We start from the raw sequence: 9,272 nt of genomic DNA, 5'->3' as shown, positions 1-9,272 counted from the left end.
GACTCAAAAACTAAAGTTGCTTGTTTCGACGAGACGCACAACTTTCGTTTATATCACTTCTTCATTTGAGGTCATCTTAAAGGAGCTCTAATGGAAGCCTTCATATATCGATCCTCGAGATCACCTCTGACTGCCAACATAATCGGCTATCAAGCCGGATCATGGCACAACTTGATATGGTGGACATGATGTCTCCTAAATGAGCAATATATCTGTTACGCCGAACGCCGTATTATGTTCTTGATTAGCCATCTGCCCAAAACGAGTATCAACAGTAGTGTAAGTGGCGTTGATTCCCCTGCCAGAGCATGCAGTTTGGCCTAGTCCCCGGCGTGCCGGTGGCCTGGATTTTGTGTCGTGGATGGCGTCCTTGATTCCCTTGCGTGGAGGGCGAAGGGCATGCCCGGAAGCGATTGGGCAGCAGTATGACGTCGGCGAGAGGATTGTGTCGTGGACTGCGATAGTTATGCAGGGTGACGACGGCGAGAGGAAGGCGATTTGGAAGAGGAGATGTGGACGCTGCTGGGCGACCATGGCGAGAGGAAGGGGTGCTGGACGTCGAGAACTGCTGCTGGGCGGACGTTGCTGGGCGACCACGGCGAGAGGAAGGAGTGCTGGACGTCGAGAACTGGTGCTGGGCGGACGCTGCTGGGCGACCACGGCGAGAGGAAGGGGTGCTGGACGTCGAGAACTGATGCTGGGCGACCAGGGCGAGAGGAAGGGGTGCTGGACATCGAGAACTGCTGCTGGGCGGCACGCTGGCGAGGGCGAGAGGACGGCGCGGTGGATGTCGAGAGACGGCGAGAAGTCCTGCTGCTGCGGGGCGTTTCGAACAGTTATTTCAGCACGATCTTATTTTTTCCTGGATCAGTGGAGGCGGTTGTGATCCGCCGGTCCGCTCCCTTCAAAGATGTGAGCGATTTGAGGCATTGGATATTTGCTTTGAAAGGCTAAGATTTGTTGGATGTGATGCTCTGGCTCTTTTAAAGTAGGGGAAATATTTCCTTATTAACTTGAATGTCTAGCAGAATCCAGTGAAAACTAGCAGACACCCTGGGAGCAGAATAAGTAATTATGCATCCGGGTCCATCCACCGAGCCGGTTCATCCTGGCTCCACCGAACCTGATGGGCGAACCCAATTAGCCCCCTCCCCCGCGTCCAACATAATTTTTCCTTTTTTTTTACATCGACGGTTCCTATACTTCTATGTTCGTGGGGTTCTGGGAGCTACCGTCATTCATCAAATCCAGTAGGTGCGTGCGGGAGAAGATATCACCTAAAGGGGTGGTAGCACTAGATATGTTCTCGTGCGTGCGTGCGTGCGGTTGTGGGAATAGCCGGCGGCGAACGGCTTCAATCAGTGATTGCTGCTGGTGGTGAACAGCTTCATCTGGGATTGCTGCCGGCGGCAAACAGCGGGTGTCCTCGGCGGCTTGAATCGATTCGGGATTAGTTGCTGGACTCGGCGACGTGGTGAACGGAAGGCGGCCGGCGGCCGGCTGGGGTTCGTCCTCCGCCACAAGCGTCGCTGGCTCGAACACCCACGTTGCTGTCTGCGGCGGTTCCAGCGCGCCTCCCCACAAGGACTGCTCTGGGAGCTTCTCCTACATCTGGCGCCGGCTGCCCCCATCACCTTCTTCGTTGCCGGCATCGGGCGAGCGCCGTGTCCCTCCATCTTTGGCACGAATAAAGCCCTGCATCCCCACATCAGCTACTTGGTGGGTTTAGACGGCAAGGTTTGGTGCGTTTCTTCCTCACTTATTTCATCAGATTTTCTGGTTTCCGTACTCCATGTAGGTAGATTTGTGTAGTTGTTAGTCTTCAAACTCTGGTACACTATTTTAGGACTAATTAGCTGATATAGACTTTGTTTCACAACAACCTGAGAGGCTCGTTTTTACATGAAGCTGGTTAACAATGTCTCACAGCATCAAAGGTTCAAACAGGTTTAACCAAAGAAAATACTGAAATTTATAGCATAGATGCATTATGAATTTTGTTCCTGCTGGTCAAACTAATATTCGTACTTTGATTTGATTTGACCATATTTTGGTTAAAGCCATAATCCTTCTATGGAGTATTTTTTGCAATTGGTGCCTGAGAGTAGCTCACCAATTAGCGCTCCTTAATTACTGATGGTTGTGTTTTCAGTCATATTTTTTTGGATATATTTAGTTATTATGCTGCATCAGAGCTGTGCCGTAATTATTATTTGTGATTTAAATCATCGCAACCATGGTGAGGGACTGCTCTTGGAGATGTAATTTCCATTTTGTTATCATGTAGTTGCGTCGATGTGCTCTGTTGCTGATTTTGGTGGTGAGCACCCTGTGATTTGCGCTGGCTGCATCTTTATTTCCCCGATGTACTCTTCAGTACCGCTCCGTTTCTACCAATTTGGATGAGTAAGTGCTGGGCTTTTATTTCCAATTGTGCATTATTTTTAGTTTGCAATTGTTCAGTTTTGCTCGCAATAATTTTTGTTGCTGTAACTAATAAAGCTTGAAATAACTATTACTGCATAATTTCGTAGTTGTTGGCTTCCAGATGCTAGTGGGCATGCTAAGTTCTATGTGAAAGTATTATTACATTGCATAGTTCTATGTTGCATTTGCAAAACTGAAGTTAGCTCTATCTGTACCAAACTACCCACAGCATGTTACACAGTTCACAAAAAAATGCATGTAAGCATGTCGGAATAAAGTGCATTTCGTTAGTATTGTTCAATGATTGAATTAATGTAGCTACGAATTTTGTGGTCCATCAAATAGGGACTAGAGTTCAGCTGTACATTTTGTGTTGTCCTTATCTACTTTTAATGATCAGTCTGATACGGTGATACCTGAATACTATGGCAATATCATTGATTCTGTTATTGCACTGCAATACCAGTGGCTCTGTAATTTAGATACTGCAATATCATGATTATGTAGAACTGTTTTAGAGTGATCTTTAGGAACAGCTAATGTAATGGCAGTTGCAACTATACATTTCCTAGGGCGTTCATAGTCCTGCTTGTTGGATAATAGCAACAGTTAACTAGCCATGAATGTCTTTTCATACCCCGTTTCAGTTAAAGTGTAAATCTTGTTTGGTCTGTTTGTTTATAATCATAATCAGACCGGTATAATATGTCAGAATATCATGTTGCAACCCTAGCAAGCTTACTGTTCTGTTCCTCTACATATATACTTGAAAGAGAGAAAAATGCCATTCTTCTGCAACCGCATTGTCACACTATCTGAACCCATGTCGAATGTTTTAGTGTAACCCTGGCTTATAGTGATGAGTATGAAGAACCAACACCAACCAAAGTACTGCATGCCAAATCATTGTAATTATACTTAGTTCTCCATCAAGTAATTCTTTTTTGGGTCAACATTGTCTCTCAGTGTTTAAGTTTCTGCCATGTTGAATTAAAAACAAATACCAGTACTATTTTTCTGATGTGATCTGTAATGTCACATATTTGGATGTGTAAGTAGTGACTAGGATCATGAAATTTAGAGCATAGTTGCATCCTAAAGCCTGTTCTTGCTGGTCAGACTAATGTTTGTACTTGAGTGCATCACGTTGGCGATTGCTCTTGTGGAATGCGACTATATTGTATTGTTGGTTGATTATCGTTTCTGGTTTTATGTATCATTCATGCTCTGCAGGTTACTGCTGTAGCTCTTGATTGGGCTATTACGATATTCCTAGAATTTATTAGGACACATACTGGAGGAGTGTGCATAGTTACGGTTCCAGTTGTTGCATGAGGAGCTGAAATCTTAAATCGCTATGATGGTATATCAGAATATAGCTTTCAGCCTTCACACATAAATACTGGAACTGCACTTTACCTGGCTGCCTTTTTTTCTTGGTTGTAGCACACAATAATATAGCAGTATACATCCTTGCAGAAATTATTCATTTTCCATCGAAACTTATTATTTTCCTATTTCAGAGTTTAGTTCTAAGCAGTGAGGGTGATTTTGGTCCCTAGTCATAATCTCTTCTTTAATATCATGGTGCGTTTACATGCCATTGAGCTAATAAGTTATGTTGCTACATCATCATTGGTTCTTTTATTATGCTTTGATTTACTATGTTGAAACTGATTGATTCATAGAATTCCCATTCCAGAATGCAGTTATTTCTATCGAGCTTTCGCATTTGGCATGGTCCATCTGTGCTGTTGTGTATGTGAGGCTGCCAGAAGTTGGCACCTATGTAACTCTGGGCAGAGAACTTTGGTGCTATTGGATGTTGTGAAGGCAACAACTGGTATCAACTTCCCGGTACCTGGAGGCCGGTCTGAATGAAGAATTCATGAGAAACAGGCATCAGTAAGTTTCGGCTCATGATAACCTGACACTCCATAAGGAAATCGTCCGGTGTGGATTAAAGTGTGTTATGACATGTATGTTGCCTGTTTTTTTCCAAGAAAGATCAATGAAATCCCATATGAAGGCGGCTACATTATAAAGGTTAATGTCAGTGATGCAGGTGAGCTTAACTCACTGATGGAAGACGAGAACTACTCGAAATTCTGCGAGGAAGAAGACAGCAAGCATTGTGCAAATAATGGTGGCTTTTGAGCATTGGGAATTTGTGCTTCGACTCTTGTAGATGTTTGTCATCTGCTGATGGGCACTTTCCCGATCACCTGCTGTCTCAACCTGGGAAGGATCAAAATATGGAATAGATACTGTAGCATTTTCCTACCCAAGAAGGGCTTTGCAAGATACTAAATATGTATATGGCAGAGTTACTTTGCTGCGTGGCCATGATTTCGTCTCTAATCTTAGCTCTGTTTTGATTTACTGTTATTCAGATCTGTTGTCCTTACTGATGATGATATTAGTGTCCTCCTGATCTCTAAGAGCTCTGTAATAGGAGCAGGATACGAGGGATGCTCCGGTGCTCCCCCCTAAGTGAAGTTGAGGGGTCATATTGAGTTTTTTTTTTAAAGCGTTGGGCTAGCCCGAACCCATATCCAGCCCGTGTATACCCATATGTATGGATACGGTATATGTACGTGACGTTTTTTTAAAAAAAAGGTGATCACGTGAGCAGTTAATTAAGATCTAATCCGCTTAAAACTCGCCGATCGTCGTGCATGTGTCTTCTGTTGCCGCGATCGTCGTGAGAAGAAGTTGTACTCCTCCGTCGTCGGAAACCCTAGCGCGAGCACGAGTTGGTGGTGGTAGGGTTGATCTTCCTCTCGGGAGGGATCGATCTGCCGTCGTGCACGTCCCCTTCTGTTGCCGCGATCGCCGTGAGCATTTTACTCCTAGTTGGAACCCTAGCGCGAGCCCGACGCATCAACCGAGCTGGTGGGGGTAGGGTTCCTCTTCCTCCCGGGTGGGATCTGCCGCTGGCGCGCCGGCCGTCTCCGCCGTCGCCGTTGATCGCTCCAACCAGATAAGTGTTGGCGAGCGCGGCTAGGGTTAGGGCCGGCTCCTCTTGCCCTTGAGCGTGGCCTAGCGGCTTCTTCCTCCTCGGACGCATCGATCGACCCCTGTGGTGGGTGTAGGTTTACTCCGGCCGGCGCATCGATCGATTGGTAGGTACGTACATGATAACTCACCTCTTGTTGGGTCATTTTAACATGTGAAAGAATTTGATGCGGATGTACTGAATTTGAGATTTTTGTTGTAGCTAGGAAATGGATGAGACGATGTCTGTTGTTTGTGAGGTAGAGAATGTTCCTGGAATTGGAGTTCGTGGAGATGAGTCAGATAATTCTAGAACGGGGCTTGGTAATGAATCTTTGTCAGGGAGGGAGAATATTTTCGTTGGTTCAAGGTCAGATAATTCCATGAGCTCAAAGCATGGGATGGAAGCAATTATTAATGTAAGTGTATTTGATATATTCAATTTTTTTCATGGAAAGCAAATGCAGAAGGATAAATGTTTTAACATTGTCATGTTATCATTGAATATGTAGATGGACGACATTGACAATGATTATGAGAGAGATATTAGTGATGATGTTGAGTTGGATGAAAACAGCAATGAGGTACATGTAGTGTAATTGTTATTTGATATGCAATGAAATGAGATTACCATTACAAAGTGGGAAACAGTAATGAGGTACATTTACTTGTTGTCTTAAATTTTTGCAGGAAATATTTGGACTTGAAAATGTGTATGACTATTATGGTGAATCAGACATGGAGAATTGTTTTTATGATGAGTCAGTAGTTGGCAAATATTATGTGGAAGCAAAGCCGTCGAATAGCAAGGAGGTACGTATTGGTTAATTATTTGTGGAAACCAATTTTTTTTAATAGCCACATAAAAAAATTAGAGTTTGACTGCTATGTTTTTATGTGACAGTCCCATGTTGATGATGGTGATGACGCGAACCTCAGTCAAGCTTGTCAGGCAGAGGATACGATAGAGTTGTACATGATGATAAAGGAGATGACTTTTCCTAGTGAAGAAGCTGCATTCGAATTCTACAACAGCTATGCCAACGATAATGGATTCAGCATCAGATTGGATAAGGTCAGATATAGCAAAAAAATTACGAAACATAGGCGTTACAGGCGTTTTTTGTGTTCAAGGGAAGGTGAGCGTGATCCAAAGTTGATGACCGAAGAGGGACATAGCCGGAGGCTCAGACCACTGTCTCGATGCAACTGTGAGGCGCACATGACTGTGAAGCTGAATGAAAAACTTGGTTTCTGGTATGTTGATAGTTTTGATGACAAGCACAGTCATACGTTAGCAAGAGCGGATGAAACACCTTTTCTTTGGTCGCATAGAAAAATCAGAGATCATCAGAAGGCTGAGATCTTAGCTATGGGAGCTGCAGGTATTAGGAAGCACACCATAATGGATTCCATGATTAGCGAAGTGGATGGTCCGGCGGCGTTGGGTACGTCCGACGGGATCTGTACAACCTTTGCGGCAAGGAAAAGAGGAAACTACTTGCGAAGGGTGATGCTGCCACGACCATAGGCATTATGCTCAGCAGAAAGGAGAAGGACCCAAGTTTTTATTTCGACTATGACTTGGATGAAGAAGGACGGCTGAAGAGAATGTTCTGGTGTGACTCGCAGTCTGTACAGGACTATGAGGACTATGGAGATGTGCTTGTGTTTGACAGCACGTATAAGATGAATCGCTATCGTATGCCATTCATACCTTTTGTTGGTCTGAACAATCACCGTAGGACTACGGTTTTTGGTTGTGCCATAGTTTCAGATGAGAAAGAAGAAACTTATGTGTGGTTGCTGCAAACATTTCTGAAGGCAATGTGTCAGAAGAAGCCTTTGAGTGTAATTACGGACGCCGACTCAGCGATGATTAGGGCAATCCGCACTGTATTTCCCGATGTCTGGCACCGCATATGTTCTTGGCATGTTGAAAAAAATATGAAGATCCATCTCAGTCACAAGTCGTTGGGCGAGTTCCGGTCTATGTTGTACTATAGCACGTCCATAGCCGAATTTGAGCAGAGATGGCAGGCTTTTTTAAAAAGATGGAAGACAGAGAACACGGAAATTTGGTTGAGGAGGATGTACAGGAAGAGGCACCTGTGGGCTGCAGCTTTTCTGACAGAGGGTTTTTGGCTTGGTATGAAGAGAAACCAGCGGAGTGAAAGTCTGAATTCCTGCCTTCACCTGCACCTTGATGGAGAAATGACTTTGGTGGACATGATATTGCACTATGAGAATTGCATTACCCGCATCCGTGAGAACGAGGCGCATGATGACTGCACGGCCTCACAGACATTACCTGTGCCCGTAACAAGCTGCATTGATCTGGAGGTATTTGCTACCCACGTGTTTACGCCGGCAAACTTCTATATATTGCAGCTAGATTTGAGGTCAGTTGGCGGCATAGTGACTTTGGAAAGAAAGCTGGGATGTGGGTCTGAAACTTTTGTCGTGGCATGGCATAATAAACCAAAGAGGCAGTTCACCGTGGAATATACACCGGGAAATCCTAAAGAAACTATAAAGTGCAGCTGCAGGAGAATGATTCGAAAAGGACTCCCTTGCAAACATATATTCCATGTTCTATGTGTTCTGCAAATATCTGAAATTCCAAAGTGTTGTGTTCTTCGTCGGTTATCAAAAGACGCAAGAAATGGACTGCCTCGCTAGGCGAACGAGTGATATGTTTGGAGTAGGTTGGTCAGGTACAGCGGATAGAATTGAATATAGCAAGGTCAGTGTGTTATCCTCGCAAGCTATGCATGCAGCATGCAAATACCCAACACTTTGGGCTCAGTTACAGGACAGTTTAAAGGACGTGATAGCAAAGGCGATTGAGTACGACAAGGAGGGTACGGTGGGTGCTGTTCCGATTTGTCTAAGCTCATTAGCAGTTGAACATGTGGAGGACCGAGAAGGAAACATGGTTAAGGTCCAGGATCCTATTAAAGTATCGAGCAAAGGTACACATAATTCAGATGATGACAACCGTCCCAAGTCTAAAAATGGAAGACCTCTATCGTACGACGAGCACAAAATTAAGTGCGGGGCTTGCAAAGAGCCAGGTCACAACCGGCGCAGCAAGAAATGCAAACTTAACAACAAGTGAGTGCCTATAAGCTGTCCTACTTACATAATTCAACAAAAGTAGCATTTTATAATTAGCATGTAATTTCCAATGCAGGTAGTACAAGAACTGTTACCATTATATATGTACTGGCGGCATCAGCAGTGGACTCATGCATCATCTTATGTTGAATGGCAACTCTTATAGCTTGTACACGAAGATTTTTCCATGTTAAGTTGCATTTAATAGTGGCCTAAGTAGTGAGCATGCATGTCTGTACACTGTGATAAAATCAATAGCTTTTCAGGTCTACATGTAACTACAATCAGCACTACTAAGTCGGGTTGGAGCGACTTCTGTGTTAAGAATAACTTGGTGGCTGGCCTGTTAGTCCTGTGTTTGTTCTTTAAGATGGAGGGCATGCTTTTTTATGTCTGTTGATGTGATCGAGTGATTACTTCACGTACTTTGTTATATATTTCCAGTAAGATGTAGGGGTTTAAGTTTCAGACGATGAACCTACTGTTTGTAAAGTGGTGGATATGTTCACTCTGGTGTCTTTTGTGCTAATCTATGTAATCGTCGCGACTATTTGAACTACCTCTCTCTTTTTATGTGAAATTGTATGTTCTTTTGCTGAACTTCAATAATCATGGAAGGATTACTGTGTTTATTATGTTTTTATGAGTGATTTGTACTGAACTATGTTCTCTTTTTATGAGTCAATTAACTCAATTCTTGTAAAGCTGATTTCTACTGGGTGGCTTCT

The 9,272-nt window shown here is 43.9% G+C and overlaps 1 long non-coding RNA gene across 1 annotated transcript; it reads left to right on the top strand.

Annotated features, from left to right (window-relative positions):
- The first annotated feature begins 1,525 nt into the window (after positions 1 to 1,525).
- LOC124683367 lies at positions 1,526 to 4,773 on the top strand. The gene is made up of 3 exons (XR_006996655.1): positions 1,526 to 1,742; positions 2,288 to 2,406; positions 4,130 to 4,773. It is a non-coding gene; the product is annotated as an uncharacterized LOC124683367 (long non-coding RNA).
- Positions 4,774 to 9,272: the final 4,499 nt, after the last annotated feature.

Source organism: Lolium rigidum, chromosome 1, assembly GCF_022539505.1.
Source record: "Lolium rigidum isolate FL_2022 chromosome 1, APGP_CSIRO_Lrig_0.1, whole genome shotgun sequence".
In the NCBI taxonomy this organism is placed as follows: domain Eukaryota; kingdom Viridiplantae; phylum Streptophyta; class Magnoliopsida; order Poales; family Poaceae; genus Lolium; species Lolium rigidum.
This window is presented reverse-complemented; position numbering and strand designations above follow the sequence as displayed.